The sequence below is a fragment of the Dermacentor silvarum genome, chromosome 9 (assembly GCF_013339745.2).
Source record: "Dermacentor silvarum isolate Dsil-2018 chromosome 9, BIME_Dsil_1.4, whole genome shotgun sequence".
NCBI lineage: Eukaryota > Metazoa > Arthropoda > Arachnida > Ixodida > Ixodidae > Dermacentor > Dermacentor silvarum.
This window is the reverse complement of record NC_051162.1, coordinates 133,068,099-133,084,907: the sequence shown is the minus strand read 5'-3', so window position 1 is coordinate 133,084,907 and position 16,809 is coordinate 133,068,099. Positions and strand designations below refer to the sequence as shown.

Here is a 16,809-nt window from a genome sequence, read left to right as displayed (position 1 = left end):
AGGGAGAGAGTGAGCACCCTAGTGCACACATGATACACAGGAGGACTATAAGCTATCAATCAGGCCGGTGCACTTGAAAAACTACATTAGGGCGCGAATAGCTCTTCGCATGGTCCCAGACTCAAAAAATAGTCTCGAGCCCAGCCAACTTAAATTTGTCTGGAGAGACAGGCATCGTACTAAGGACAACAGGTGCTCAATACTTTCCTCGCAACTACAGCAGTCGCCCTCCGGGCTATCGGTCATCCCAATAATGTAAGTGTAAGTGCTTGCAATCGCCACTCCCAACCATGGGAGCCACAGCAGCGAGAGATCCTATTCATTATTGGAGCACGCTGCTCAGACAACGGCCATGCTTCACAGAAAACATTGCTAAGAATAAACGCCTTACTAATACAGAATGTCACTCTGGACTAAATTCAGTTGGATCATGTACATCGCTCAGTTCGACAGTAATTTGACTGAAGTTGCATTGCTGAAGAAGTTGTAATTCCGGCGTTTTGGTCCAACATGCGTGTTTTTCACAGGCTATGCATTCCTGTTTTGCCTAGATGACAGGCTAGAGAAGCTAAATTTTTTCCCGTGATGTGATGAGTGGTTTTCGTCGCCGCCGTTCCGCTCTGTATAGCATTTCAGACCTTGACTCAGCGCTTGAATTTGCTAACGGAAACAAGAATTCCGCCTACATGCTCTTCCTAGACAAGCTTTCGACTCGGTTCCGCATAAGGCGATTATTTTCGCTCTTGCAACCGCGAGAATTTCGGTTCATCTGCTCCACTTTGTGAACAATTTCCTATCCGAGCGTCGGATGAAAGTGCGTGCCGGAGGAATAACGAGTGAATTCCGCACTGTGAAGTTCGGTGTCCCACAGGGCAGTGTTTATCGCCGCTTCTGTTTAACACCGTACTCTCCGCGCTTCCAAGTTGCTTGCCTCGGGACAGTGACTTCCCCGTGAGCATAGATATCTATGCAGATGATATTGCTCTGTGGATAAGCGACCCTTCACACCTTGGCCCGCGGCTTTGTGCAAGCTTGCAAAGAGCACTGAACGCGACTTCGAAGTACTTGGGTGAAGTTGGCCTACAGATGTCACCTGCTAAGTCGGCTGCAATAGCATACCCCCCTAAACAACGCGCTCGTCGAACAATGAGCCGACTGTACCTTGACGAAACGCCGATAAGCTGTGTGCGACAACGCCGTTATTTGGGCTTAATTGTGGATGATCGCTGGCGTCCTGCCAATTTGTACGACGAAAATCGCAATCCCTCCTTAAGTATGTGGCCTCCTTGACTGCTAGAGGTGCTGGCTGCGACCAAACAACGGCTCTGCAGGTGTACCACTACCAGTCGTCTGTACTCTCAGGCATGATGCACGCGTTACCATGTCCTGAACGTACCACCTAGTTTGATGGCCCAACTGGAACGAGATCATCGCCTTGCCCTTCGACTAACGCTGGGGTTACCTCGTGAGGCGCAATCTGTTTCATTACTCACTGAAGCGCATCAGTTACCCCTGAGGCTCCAAGCAGACCAGAGAGCTAAATATCGTATTGTCATGGGTGAAACAACAGAGACAGCCAGGAGTCCATTTCTTTACCGGCATCAGACCAAGGAAAAAACGTCCTCCTCTTCTACCAACCCGAAAGCGTGTACGTGCCACATCGGATGGCTGATATGTTACGGTATGTGCCATTACCCCCTCTCCTAAAGAAGCATCATCTCGATGCTGCAAATGAGGGTAAAAAAGGTCACAGTTTCGCCCTAAGGGCGAAGCAATGAATGCGATAGCAACACAGCAATGTCATACGAAGTAAGGTGAGCGGCTTTGGTAGCAATATAAATTGTAGTAAACATGAGCTGATTAAGTAAGCAGGTGTGCTGCGGCGTAAGTAGACCGACATGAAGAGAGACTCGATGACCACGAGAAGGCGCGTGTGAAACGGTGGTGTTGATGAGAAGCGCTTCCCGTGGGCAGCGCGTGCGAAGGGACACACCTGTAGCGCTGCACTGCCGACCCGGGCAGCATTGCATGTGTAGCGTGCGTTGGAAAATGTGGCCCGACTATTACTAACTGAATGAACAAGCGTGGTGTGAGCGCGCACAAACAAACATGAATAGATCACACTGAATGACTGCAGACAACGACTGTCAAAACGCTGGCAGCAAGCGCATACGCCGCTGCGGGCGAAGGTACATGCGGTCTATCGCTTCAACGGAAACTGAGCGGCGAATGCACACAGGTCAGAGCCGTGTGGAGATAAGAGACAGTGCGGGCGAACGACGAGCGCGGTTGTTGGCCGAGTAGAAGTGCGACCCCCCCCCCCCTCCCCCGCTCCCTCCGGCGTTAGCTTCCCGAGCTTCCTTGCTTGCGCGTGGGAGATTGAGTGCGTTCGCTCTCCGTGATAGCGCGCGTCCCCGCACGCTTCCGCTCGGGCATACGGCGCGCGGCGAAGATTTTATCTATACGGAACCTCACGGCGACGGCGACGCCGACGCCGACGCCGACGGCAGAAATCCGGTTGAAGTGTCCATATAATTGCTATCGCAATAAAAAATGTTTAAAAATGAGGGTTACAATATAAACGAAAGAAATGTGTCGTAACGAGAAATAACAATCTGCTGCTGTGAAAGACGGAACGAAAGCAAAAAAAAAAAAAAACATAAGACACAAGAAAAACGAACAAAAAAAAACAAAAAAACGACGCTAAGTCGTCTATGTAGTATAGTCACTCGACGGTCGAGTCACAGCGCAAAAAATATGGTTTGAGTCTTGAAACATGAACGACCTCAGATTGAGGAAGCCGACGGGAATTTCTTGGGGTGCCTTCTAGGAGAACCTCGTAGGTAACGTCGCTGAGTCATCGTACAATCTTGTAGGGACCGAAGTAGCGGCGCAGCAACTTTTCTGACCGGCCGTGCAGTCGGATGGGTGTGCACACCCACACTTCAGCGCAGGATTGTAGGTAACCTCTGGGTGGCGAACGTTGTAGCGGCGTGCATCGGCGGTTTGGCGATACTGAATACGACATCGCGCGAGGTGACGGGCCTCCTCGGCACGCTGGGTGAACATGGCCGCATCCGTGTGAAACATTCCGAAGTTGTCGGGAATGAGCATGGCGTTGAGCATCGTGGTGACCTCTCGACCATAGACTAAGCGAAAAGGGGGGAATCCTGTGCTTTCTTGAATAGCGGTGTTGTACGCAAAAGTAACGCAAGGAAGGATATCGTCCCAGTTCTTGTGGTCAATGGCTACATACATTGATAGCATATCCGCGATCGTCTTGTTAAGGCGTTCTGTCAGTCCATTTGTTTGGGGGTGATAAGCAGTCGTTTTGCGATATGCAGCTCCACTTAGCCTCAAGACTTCCTGTAGCATCTCGGCTGTAAAAACTGTCCCACGATCAGTAATGACGACAGCTGGCGCTCCGTGACGGAGGACAATGTTGTGCACGAAAAAAATGGGCGATATCTGCTGCGGTAGCTTTCGGGAGTGCCTTTGTTTCCCAGTACCGTGTTAGGTAATCGGTAGCGACCACAATCCACCGATCGCCGGACGAAGACGTGGGGAATGATCCCGGCAAGTCCTTACCAATCTGATGAAATGGCATCTGCAGTATTGCTATTGGTTCTAGCATTCCTGCTGGCCGCACAGGTGGAGTCTTACGTCGTTGGCAGTCCCGACATGTGCGAACTTACTGCTCCACAGTCTTTGCGAGACGTGGCCAGTAGTAAGAGCGGCGAATTCGTTCCAACGTGCGTGTGTAGCCTAGGTGTCCGGACGATGGTTCGTCGTGACAGGCACGTAAAATATCGTCACGAAGCGAGGCCGGCGCAACTAGCAGGCATGTAGCTTGCATATGGTCAAATTTCTTATAAAGGACACCGTGTCGGAAAACAAAATGAGGCTAGCGAGCGTGGGAAACTTCGAGGAAGGCTTGACGTGCGCCCTTCCAGGATGACAGAGAATAAGAATGAGAGAGCTGAGCTCCAAGTCGTCGCGCTGTTGCTGAGCCATGTCAGTTGCTGATACGGCAGAAAGAAAAGTGTCATCCTCTTCAAGGTCAGCGGGGGCACTTCATACTGGTGCACGTGAGAGAAAGTCAGCGTCGGTGTGTTTGCGTCCTGACTTGTGAACGATGGTGACATCAAATTCTTTCAGTCGAAGGCTCCATCGAGCCAGGCGACCTGAGGGATCTTTGAGATTCACAAGCCAGCAAAGAGAATGGTGGTCGCTGACTACTCTGAATGGGCGACCATACAAGTATGGCCGAAACTTTGTTATGGCCCAGACAACGGCTAAACATTCTTTTTCTGTGGCAGAGTAGTTTTTCTCGGCAGCGGATAACGTTCGGCTCGCATAGGCAATCACACGCTCTACGTCATTTTGCCACTGAACCAAGACAGCTCCAAGGCCGACGTTGCTGGCGTCTGTGTGCAACTCCGTGTCAGCGTTCTCGTCAAAGTGACCGAGTACAGGTGGGGCCTGGAGAAGGTTTCAGATGGTATCGAATGCGAGGCACTGATCCTGACCCCAAACAAACGGGATGCCTTCCTTCGTAAGTTGGTTGAGGGGTTCAGCGATTTTAGAGACATTTTTGACAAAGAGTCGGTAGTACGCACAGAGCCCCAGAAATCGGCGTAGATCGCGATGATTTGTTGGCAAGGGAAATGCGCCGACGGCGCTCGTTTTCTCGGGGTCTTGGCGGATGCCGGCATGGCTCACAACGGGACCTAAAAACTTCAGTTCTTCGTACCCAAAATGACATTTTTCGGGTTTCAGAGAAAGTCCAGCTGTTCGAATTGCCTGAAGAACTGTCTGAAGGCGCTGGACGTGCCATTCAAACGTGTCCGAAAAGACCACCACGTCGTCGAGGTAAACGAGACACGATTGCCATTTCAGCCCAGAGAGAACCGTGTCCATGATTCTTTGAAAAGTAGCTGGCGCTGAGCATAACCCGAAAGGAAGGACCTTGAACTCGTATAGGCCGTCAGGAGTAATAAAATAGGTCTTTTCACGATCACGCGCGTCAACTGCGATTTGCCAGTAGCCACTGCGTAGATCCATTGAAGAAAAGTAGCGAGCGTTGCGTATACGATCCAAGGAGTAATCTATCCTGGGCAGAGGATAAACGTCTTTCTTCGTGATCTTATTCAATTTTCGATAATCGACGCAAAAGCGCAAGGTACCATCTTTCTTCTTTACTAACACAACTGGCGAAGCCCAGGGACTGGTCGATGGCTTGATGACGTCGTCTTTAAGCATCTGCTGAACTTGGTGACGTATAGCGTCTTGTTCCCTTTGTGACACCCTATAGGCATGTTGTCGAACGGGCCTTTCGGTAGGTTCGGTAATGATACGATGCTGGGCAAGCGGCATCTGGTTAACCTTCGTCGTTGTAGCGAAACAATCGTGAAAAGAATCGAGTACGTCCAGAAGCCTTTCTCGTTGTTCTGATGGTAGGCTCGGGTTCACATCGAGAGTGCTCGCGAACGCCTTGGCAGAATGGTCGCACGGCGAAAGAGCAGCTAATACAGGCGGATCGTTTACGTCGGCAATTTCCGCAAAGTATGCAATAGCGGTGCGTCTTGCAAGATGATGATATTCCTCGCTGAATTTCGTGACCAGCAGGTGAGCCTGTCTGTTTCGATGCTTAATAACTCCTCGGGCAGCGCAGATTTGTCGTGCAAGAAGGAAAGACAAATTTTCCTCCGCAATTACAGCGTCGGGGACGTCCTGTTCACATTCCACACCGACAAAGAGGCTGCTGCGAGGGGCCAGAGTCACGGGTTCATCGGACACACGTAGCGCGGTCTTCGGTAACAGGGTGGTGCTGTCAGCTTCAGAAGTAAATGGGTCCTCGAACGACACCAGCAACTCACGTAAGTCAATGATTGCGCCGTATTCACAAGAAAGTCCATTCCAAGGATTATTGGGCGGGAGCACACAGGTAATACGAGGAAAGACCCCGTGAACGTCGACGCACGGATTCGAATACGTGCCGGGCACATTCCAGTTGGCATCACCAGATGGCCACCTGCAGTGCGTAACTGTGGTCCTTGCCATGGCGTGGTGACTTTCCTCAATTTAGATTCCAGTGCGCCGCTCATAACTGAATAATCTACACCGGTGTCGACGAGGGCAGTGACATCATGATTATCAACAAATACGGCAATATCGGCAGAAATAATCTTAGAAGTGTCGGAAAATAAAGAAAAACCGGAACGGTCGTCGTCGGGTCGTTGCGTCGAGGGAGGTTCTTTGAATGTTCGTTGGAAAGCGACCTCACCCCCAGAAGCCGCGGTTCCTAGTTTGCCCTGAGGGGATTCGGTGACCAGTTCCTTAGGAGAGCGTAAGACGACGAGAGCAAGCTAGGTGACACGGACCGGCGAGGGGATGGTGATCGCGATTGGCATCTCTCCGCAGCTTGCGAACATCATCCCACTCGTTGATGCTGGCAACCCGATCGAAGTGGTCCAGCCAGTCTTCAACATCCTCAAAAGTGTCTCCGTGGAATGGTCTGGGTGTCCGTGGCACATGAAAAACATGCGGGAGAGAAGACTGGGCATCGTAGGTTTGGCTCGCCTGGTTATTTCTAGTCTCGATGACAAAGGACCGAATTCGGGGGGTAGTCCTTGAAGCCGGCGGCTGCTTCTTGCTGTGGGAGCTGTGGCTGTCTGTAAGGTGCTAGGAGTGACGACGGAAACTTAGCAACCAAGGTGCATTTACCCAGCACCCTCCACCAGTAATGTCACGGGCGACACAACAGAGACAGCCAGGAGTCCACGTCTTTACCGGCACCAGACCAAGGGAAAAAAAGTCCTCTTCTTCTACCAACCCCAAAGCGTGTACGTGCTACATCGGATGGCTGATATGTTACGGCATGTGTCAATATTGAGCGTATGCATCGCGCATCGAATGGTCAATCGCTCCTTGATCGTCTGATTCAGCGCCCGTTTCCCGCTTGGGAAAAATGGCCGTATTATTTATTAACACTGCTGATATTCCTGAACATGATGCTTCAGTTACGCATCCGCCTCCAAAAGATATCGCCAAACACGTATTCCTCATTTACCTCACAATCCCTGACATACACAAAAAGTCTGATATGCCTGTTTTGGCAATATTCCAATTGGCGCAGTCACACATGTTCGAAAGATTTCCATATTATCTTCAAATATTTACATATGCATCTGTACACAGCGACGGTTAAGGCGCCTCTGCAGCTTTTTTCTGCCCTTCGACTGAAGTACGACGTATATTTAGTAAACCCCATCCAGCCTCGTCAACAACTGCGGAGCTAGCAGCAAATAATGTTGCACTGAAATACGTGCAAGATGAGTTAATCACATTGAATATTGCCATCTTTACGGAGTCCCGCGCTGCACTTAGCAGATTACAACGCAATCATCTTGATTGCCCACTTGTGAACAGCATTACTGACTCTGCCAACAAAATTTCATCGTGTGGGGTATCTCTCGTTGCTCAATGGGTACCTTCACACGTAGGGATCGCCGGAAATGAAGAGGCTGATCGGCTGGCTTCAACTTGCACTCATAACGACTGTGCTTGCCCTGAAATCTTGTGCAAGCTTGATGACGCTCGTCTGCTGTTTCGTCGCCACCTACTCAAGCAGCATCCAGACCAGCGCGCCGCAAATGGAACATTCCAGCCTCGCGTTCGCGGTCGAGGCTTGCCTCGTCGCGCTAGAGCGCAACTCCTGAAGCTAAGGGTTGGCTGTGTGAACGTGTGCGAACGTTTATACAGACAAGGACGTGTGGCCAGCCCATCGCCTACGTCTTGCGGTTGCTGCGAGACACTTCAGCACCTGATCGTGGAGTGTCCCGCTTTCAGTGCGCAGGGCATGTCACTGGTGAGGGACTATCATCTTCTTGGCCTGCGGTGTACCACTCTAGACGAATCTTTGTACCCGAGTGGTTGTGCGTCTCGACGCGATCAGGCTCATCGCGCTCTCCTTACTTTTCTGGAAGTAACGAACTCAAGGGCACGTTTGTAACCCAGAAACTATTTCTTCTATTTTGCATTCTTTAGTAGCGTGACCTTTATTCTTTGAGATCCATTATCTCGCTCTTTTAGGGGCGAAGCTCCTTATAGCGGCACCCGTTCGTCCCCGTCGTAGTAGGTAGCCACGTCTAGTTTTGTGAATTGCTCAATAGATAGCGTTGTGTGTCCCTATATGTATGTATACCCATATATACATATATATGTATATGTATAGTATAACCGGAAGCCGACTTCCGCTTCCGGTTCCGCTTCCGGTTCCACTTCCGGTTCCGGAAGTCAGCTTCCGGCTTCCGGAGAACGCTTCCGGCGTTTTAGGGGCGAAGCTCCTTATAGCGGCACCCGTTCGTCCCCGTCGTAGTGTGTAACCAGTCTTAACGCTAGTACCAGATGTCGGTATAAACTAAACGTATTTCTTTCTCGTCCGTAGCTAGGGGCGCTGCATTGCACAAGGGCGTTCGTTCCCGACGCGCGCTCTCTTTCTCTCTCGTTCCCGACGCGCGCTCTCTTTATCTTTCGTCCGTAGCTGTGGTTTACCCGAATGATCCCCCGGAGCTTCGCCCCACTCATCATCATTCACCCCGTGGATATGCTGTGATTTTTCTTTCCTCTTTCCTTCCTATCTGCCCTTTCTATGTTTCTGTCTCCTCCTTTCTGAAGAGTAGGCAGGCGTTGTGCCCCTTCCAGTGTCAGTTGCCAGCCTTGCTCCTCGCTTTCCCTTTCTTGTGTATATGTTTTCAAATCAAATAAAAATAATAATTCCTGCAAGTGAACACATATCAAATGGTAAATCGTCACAACCATAGTTGGCACCATATATCGCACGGAATGTGCGCTTAGATAAATCTTTTTGAATAATTTGTAGAAGCGCATCCGAAAATAAAGTGGCATCTCTGCAGCTTACAAAGCAATGATCAATGATTTCAGACACATTGCACAGGCGAGGATTAGTGGGTGACTCAAGCAGTGCTACGGGATATTATAAATTCAATGTATCAATTCAACGTAAAATATTCAACAGTGCAATATGTCAGTGAATGATTCAGTGATTAAACACATTTACGATATAAAAAATATGAAATTGTTTATTATGGAGGCCTCAGAAATTCAAGGTTGCACTTACTTGCTCTTACCAAAATAAAGGAGGCTCGAATGAAATCTTTCTGTTCGATTTGCACTAGTACGTAAAGCCTTGTCATCGGAACCACAGTAAGAGCCCCTGGGCAGACCGTCAGTGAACCATGTTAAACGTATTGTTTGCGCACCAAATTGTGCGAAGTTGCTTAGGTGAGTGGGAAGACTTCCGCACATACGTTACAGAATCAAGACACAGATAAAAACATGTTTAAGTACGCCTAATTAGTCGTGCCGCAATTTCTTAAAAAGAGCTTTTAAAAAGAAGTCTTAAAAGAGGTTTAGGTTAGCTGGCGACTGGCACGTTTCCTTGCCCGCTGATAGTGATAATATGATGGCAATGAATTCATTGTTTTACAAGTGAAACATAATTTCACCTCTGCCAAACCAACACCAGAACTTCGGGAACAGTGTTCAGCGCTCATTTCTCTTCATGGAATATAAATAAACAATGTTATAGACCTTCACAAACATAAACCGTGCAACTTGAAAAGCGCAATTAACTTTATTGCGGCTATTGGTGGTGAATATTATATCGTCAGGCAACTTCTTAAGGACGTATACAGAGAGCAGCATATTTCTCGATCCTCTTCGACTGTTGGAGTTATGGCACAGAATTACGTTGAAGATTGCTGCCGCATGCACGTGATTCGCGGCATAGTCACTGCTTTCATGCGATATAGACCGATTAGGGGCAGGATGTTTCAAAACTGGAGTTTGGTTAAGCAGTGGTGCGCTGAGTCTGTAGTCTCGTCTGATCCTCTGCCGTCCTAAACTTAGTCCTTTCCTTTGGCATCCGTTTCAATAAGGAGTGCCGTTATCTGTCGTACGCATGCCATCCTGCTCTCCGAGCTTACTTCTTTTTCTTAATTTCAGCTGAATAATCACCTGTGCAGGTCTGTTGTCTAATCCTTGCCTCTCAGATTTTCCGAATACACGCTGATAGAGATCACGGACGCTTCTCTCTGCGTAAACATTTCCTAAGCTAAATCACGGTTACATTTTGGCACGGCCGCTGGATAAAAAAAAAGGAGGGGGGGGTATCCAGCGGCCGTGAATTTGATTAGCGTGCAGCGACCAGGTATGAGTGTTTGAAAAATGTCTACGGTAGTAAAGAGCATAGAGTACACTTCGTGTGTGTGTGTGTGTGTGTGTGTGTGTGTGTGTGTGTGTGTGTGTGTGTGTGTGTGTGTGTGTGTGTGTGTGTGTGTGTGTGTGTGTGTGTGTGTGTGTGTGTGTGTGTGTGTGTGTGTGTGTGTGTGTGTGTGTGTGTGTGTGTGTGTGTGTGTGTGTGTGTGTGTGTGTGTGTGTGTGTGTGTGTGTGTGTGTGTGTGTGGTGTGTGTGTGTGTGTGTGTGTGTGTGTGTGTGTGTGTGTGTGTGTGTGTGTGTGTGTGTGTGTTGTGTGTGTGTGTGTGTTGTGTGTGTGTGTGTGTGTGTGTGTGTGTGTGTGTGTGTGTGTGTGTGTGTGTGTGTGTGTGTACAGGAGGAGGACGACTAACTCTTCTCCATTATCGTATCAGGCCACCTTCCTGTAGCAATGCTTGCTCTCACCGTCACCATATAGCACAAAAGAAAAAAATCACCGGCCCTTCCCCTGTCAAAACAATGGGGCAAGCGAAACTTGTCGTGCATGTATCTGACCTTGGTCAGGGTAACGTAAAGTTCACGACATGTCACGGTAATAACACATAAACTTTTATTAAATGTATACATCGAGGGAAGGAAACGTACAAAGCAACGAAAGGAAAAGTTGCATAAAATGGAAACAAAAGTAGAATGAAAGTGAACGAAAAGTAGTAGGAAATGGAAAGGAAAGTAGTAGGTCAAGTACACACACAACAACCTTGGCTTACCCCCATTTTCTTGACAGGGGAAGGGCTGGTGATTTTCTCTTTTTTTTTCGCTCTCTTTCTCACTCTTTTTCTTTCTCTCTCTCTTTCTATCCTTCTCTCCCTCTCTTTCTTTCTATATTTCTCTTCTCCTTCTCTCTCTTTCTTTCTTTCTCTTTCTCTCATTCTTTCGTACTTCCTCTCGTTCTTTCTCTCTTTCCTGCTTTTTTTGTCCCTGGTATGTGCTCTTGGGCTTGGACCCTTTCTGCACTATCGTCAGGATCGGCCCACTTTTCAGCGTGACACCACCACCGCCACCACCACCACCACCACCGCCGCCGACACTTGTGAGCCTCCAAAGCTTCGCTTAAAAAGATATGCAGATCCCACACACTCTGGGGAACATGATGGCCTCCCTGTCTTCCCTTTATCCCTTCTCTCCGTGTTATGCGAAGCATTTTGCAGGTAGCTGGCAATCCATCATCGTTCGGAGTTGAAGACGGCGTTGAGCGCTCCACAAATTAAACGTCGTTCTTGAAAGTATGGTGGTGTCCACAGCGAGAGCCTGCTTCTGTCACAGTAAATGAGTTCTGAACTCTGCAGAAATCCATGAAGTCTGTTGATTTTTTTTTTCAGGACTACTTTAGAAAGTGTTCAACGAATGAATGGATCAATAAATTACGAGTGCAATTTGAAGACCTTTATAGGCCGTCGCGTTGTTCATGAAGAAGAGAAGAGCCGGCAATGTGCTCTCCTACGGAGCGTCAAAAACGTTAGCTAAACTTCGTGGAAATTCCCGAATGGGAGAATACGTTTCGACAACAGGAACTGTTTTAATACCGGTTTTAATTTATCATGGTTCAAATATACGGTTTCAAGGTAAGAGCATCTCCGCAATGGTATTTATTGTTAGGAACACTTCTGTGTAGGGAAAAAATGGGAACTACAAAATATGGACGGCAACAAGCATGTCCAGCCCCTGCTTCTTTTTTTCTTGTTCGCGCGCGAAGAGTAACCACAAGATCGACTTCATCGGTAAGGACCAAGCAACGATTTTCAAGAGCACCTGGGCTGTGCCTGGGCTCCATTAGTGTGGCCCATTACGTGGAGGGGCGAAATCACTTCACCAGCACTCAACCATCCATTCACAAAGAGAACATAAGAGGAGACGTATACGACCCTCGAGGTTTCCGAGGACAGTGACAGGCGTTTTTCTTTCTTTCATTAACGTTTTCTTGAAGCCACTTTGCGAAATTACAGTCCTGGTTGAAGAGAACTTGAGGCCATTACCTTTTCTTCTTCTTTTTTTCTCTCTTTTTGAGCCTCCCCACGAGAATACGGTCCTTATTTGAGTAGTGGCGAAGCTTTTGTGTATTTTGCGCTTTTCAAAAGCTGTATTCTTTCAACGCAAAGCAATTCAGCGTCGTAATAATACGTGACGCCATCGACGTGTGTAGAACATGTATTGCGGTTGATTTTCTTTTGTTATCCTGCCCTTCTATCCTCCCACAGAAAACTCATAGACTCGTCTGCGTCACCGAAATTGCAGCCTCAAATACTACTGTCGTCTGCTTCACTTCAGGCTTCGGCTCCCACATCTATAGTTTCCCTACAAAAATTACTAGAAAAAAAAACTGTGGCGCTGCGATTGTTCAGGCATCATAGGAATGATGGGTTTGTGTAGTCTTCGTGCTTGACGTTTGACGCTTGACGCGTTCTTGTGTTTCTAGCCATTACACTTTCTCTGCCCTTATTAGCCAAAATGTTCGAGCACTCATATTTTGCTAAATGCACGAAGGCGATTAACTCTGCGCACGTGCATGTTCATCGCAAATTGGTCCATTTAAAACGCCCATAACGCCATGTTTTGTTTAACACGATTATTTGCTTAGTCACAAAGTCCTTTGATGTCAGAAGGACAAAATTTAGACAACTCCATGCATGCTATATTCATTATTGCCACCCTGCTTGACTGACTCGCCGTGCTGCCAGCTCAGCTCCCGCGAACACTAGCGCCCGACTTCCCTCGAGTATATCCTTCGTAGGAAGCTGAATTCCCACGTCGTCTGTGTTGGCTTAAACTCGTTCTGCTCCCGCTGAGCAGTACTACAGGCGCGACGCGCTTCTAAACTCCTGCAGCGTTCTTAGTCCCAAGGTGCCGATCGCTAACCTCAAGGCGTACTCCTTGCTGCGCATTTATACCGTACCCAACCAAAAACCGTGCAACGTCGCTGGGCCACGGTGGTTCAGGGGCTACGGCGTTCTGCGCACGTGGTTGTAGGCTTGAGTTCCGGCCGAGGCAGCCACATTTCGATAGAACGGAATGCCGAGACGCTAGTGTAGTTGCGTTTAGGTGTGCGTTAGAGAGTTACAGGTGGTTGAAATGAATCCGGAGCCCCCCACTACGTGTCCCTCGTTACCCACTGAATATAGTTTCGGGATGTTAAGCCCCATTGTTAGGTTTTCAATTTGACAGACGATTTCAACCTCGCCTCCTTTCTCTTCATTAAAATCTACTCCTCCTCCTCCTTGACAGACGATTTAACAAACACGCGTCTAATGGCGACAAGTTTGGAAGGCATTCATGTACGTTAGCATTGCTGGTCGAAGCGTTTAGTGATAAATATACTCATCAATTCACTCATAAAAGTACTTTCTCAGAAGATCTAAATTTTGGTCTAGTAGCTGCAGTATTTCCCTAACGATGAATCAATTTTGGAATATGTGACTGGCGATCATGTGATATCTTCGACTTGTTGCATGAGAATACCGAGGAGTGGAATCTCTCAGGTTGAAGGAACTGGAGAATAAAAAAAAATTGTGACCGCCTTTTATGATTGCCTCCTGATAGTGTGTGGTGGGGTTATTTAGTGACGTTACACCGTTATCATTACCGGCCTATGTAATCCAAACTGCAAGACCAAGGCCTCTCCCAGCGATCTCCAATTACCCCTGTCTTGCACCAGCTGACCTCATGTTATGCCTGCAAATGTACTAATTTTATGACCGCGCCTGTCCCTCTTTCTGACTCCCTGACTTCCTCGACTGCGCTTCCCTTGTCTTGGCACCAATTCTGCAACTCTAACAGACCAGCATTCGTCTACGGCACACTGCCTTGCCCAACTCCACCTCTTCCTCTGAATCTCAAATAAAGTATTGGCTACCGCAGTTTGATCTGTAATCCACACTATCTTCCTGTCTCTATGCGCTACGCCTGTCATTTTTCGTTCCATTGCTCATCGCGTGATCCTTAACTTAATCTCAAGCTTTCGTTAACCTCCAAGTTTCTGCTCTAAATGTTAGTACCGTTAGAATGCAATGACTACAGTTTTCCACCGTAACGTCCCACTTTCTTCGGTATTGTCTGCTAACTCTCAATAACAGACATGCCAGGGGATTCATCGTGAGAACAACGCACCAACGAACAAGAGACTAAGTGAAGCGAACATCAGCATCTCCTGTCTGTTGGCGCATTGTTCCTAAGATAAATGTTTGCCAGATTGCCCAGGTTTTGGTTATCTTACATGCTAGCGGACGCGTGCACCATGGGAGCACATCACGCACTTTTCTTCTGACAGGCTCATAAAACGAGGTTTTCATCTGACAAACGATGACGTCACCGCTCTCTAACTGAACATCATGCCCTGTGACGTCACTGCTGAAGGCAATCCAAAGGTTCTCAATAAACGTACAGGGATTGCCGAGTGCTTTGGGCAGCGATGTTTTACCTTTCGCTCACAGTCGCCATAATCATCAAATGGATTATTTGTTCTTTTCTTTTTCTTTTTGGCTGCTTTGTTCTTCATTCTTTGGCTTCGGATTGGTTTGGGCGCACTTACGTGATCGCTTCGGAAGTCACGTTTCATCACCCAATAACCGGCGGCCTCGTTAACGTGAAGAGCAGCTATATGCGACATCGTGAAGTGCTCATGGGCTGTCCAATGCAGTATCGATCAGTCTTGCATATGGGTGTCCCAGCTAACGTTAGCCAAGCTGTTCAACGGGAAAAAAAGGTTTAGAACACACGGTGCAAGATACGATCTCAAGACGCAGGTTGTTCGGTCGTCACACCTCTGACAACCTAACGCCAAAGATTGTATGTTGCGCCGTGTTCTTTTTTTTTTCGTTTCTTTTTTTTTATCTTTTGTATCTTTGAGCAGCTTGGCTGACGTAGCTGGGATCCACATCATATCTGATGAACATTTTTGCTTCTTAGCCTCAGTTCCGTAGTAGTGTGCTGAATATTTAAGCTTGGCATACAAAACATGGGAATGTTGAGAACTCCGTATGCATGCTGGTTTTGCGGCTCAGAATAGTTCGGGGTGCAATTTGTCCGCGGATTTTGTATTTGCGTGTTCCAGTGTGTCTAGGACTAGATGGCATGCGGACCTCATTTACTCTGTTAAGTCCAGTCTAGAGTTTTGAAGCTTGCGACGTTTCTTCTTTTAATTATTATTACTGTTATATGAAATGCAGTTTCCGTAACCATTGTAGGGTGACTAAAACTATTTCGTTTAATGACCGAGAACGAAAGATACTGAAATGTGAACAAAGGCCATGACGAATTTCAGTCATTAACTAAGCGATGTTTATCTATCTATCAATCCATCGATTTATATATTTCTTTCAACAACTTAACGTGGGTGGAGGAAAAAAAATAGGGGCAGCTTCACACTAGTGGTGCGAAGACTGCAGGCAAACAGCGAAGCTGGCGAACCCACCTAGCGTTATCTCGGTTCGGGCAAGTTTTTCCGAGGATATTCTTCGAGTCTAGGCCATGTTTTGCGCAAGATCGCCCCGGAATCATCGACAGCCCAAGGAGCGACGAACACTTGGTCATTTAAGTATGGGGGCGCTTCTGGACGCTCAAACACTTTTTCTCGGTTTCGCGGGCTCGTAACTCCGGATCCTCTGCGAATAGCCGATGTCTCGCCACCGCTTCGGCGGCGCGATTCTCGGGATACTACGCACGTCGGCGGTGACGTCATGCTTCGGCAAAACTAAGGCGAAGGAAGCGATGTGGCGCGCGCGATGATGTCACGGCTCACGCAGCTGTGGCGAGGCTCGGAGCGGTCGGTGCAGCTGGGGCGAAGCGTTGCTAGGCGACGCATGGTGACGTCATCGCCAGGCGGAGGTTTTGCGGCATACACTCGGCGGACCATCCTGGAGCTTAAACACCTTCGCTAGTTCACAGGGGTATGTGCCAGTGCGCTTGGGCCCTTTCTGCACTACCGCCAGGATCTGCAGCAACTGACTAGACCCCGCCCCTTTATAATTATGTTGTGCAGTGCGCAATACTGGTACATTTCACAGCTACCTGTGCAAGGTCATGTACTGATTATTATTTTTTGGCATCCCCTTTGAAACGGGGCGATGACAAATGTTCATTTAGCATGCTTGAGTAAATCAGGTACGCTATACATGCGTTTCATTCTAGCATATTGTATATATCTCCTTAATCTTTTCTTCTCTTCCTTAAACCTTCTATATCTACCTTGTACCGCTACCGATAACAGTAACAGATGTGGTCCCATCAATTTTTTTTTTTTTTTGCCAACGACACTCTAGACGTCTCTTGCTTATCTGGACTGCTGACCGGTTGGTGCTTCCATTCACTTCAAATTCAAGCGCTTCTGTAAGGTGTGTGTTACTGCGGGCCTCACCTTCGCATTCCATAAGGATGTGCTGAGTGGTCTCCGGATTTTTGCTGCACCAGACACATGCCTCATCTTGTTTCGAATGTTTGCTCCGGTATGTTTTTGTCCTTATGCAACCAGCTCGAGCCTCAAGTACAGTGTACTAGAAGTAGGGGGTAGTGGGTTCAGG

At 48.1% G+C, this 16,809-nt stretch overlaps 1 protein-coding gene and 1 long non-coding RNA gene across 2 annotated transcripts in view; one reads left to right on the top strand and one right to left on the bottom strand.

The window, feature by feature from the left end:
- LOC125940274 (uncharacterized) overlaps positions 1-16,809 on the top strand; it is a 108,610-nt gene that overhangs the window by 42,602 nt on the left and 49,199 nt on the right. The gene's annotated exons all lie outside the window — the stretch shown is intronic.
- LOC119464392 (thyrostimulin beta-5 subunit-like) overlaps positions 1-16,809 on the bottom strand; it is a 52,265-nt gene that overhangs the window by 5,482 nt on the left and 29,974 nt on the right. The window lies entirely within an intron of this gene.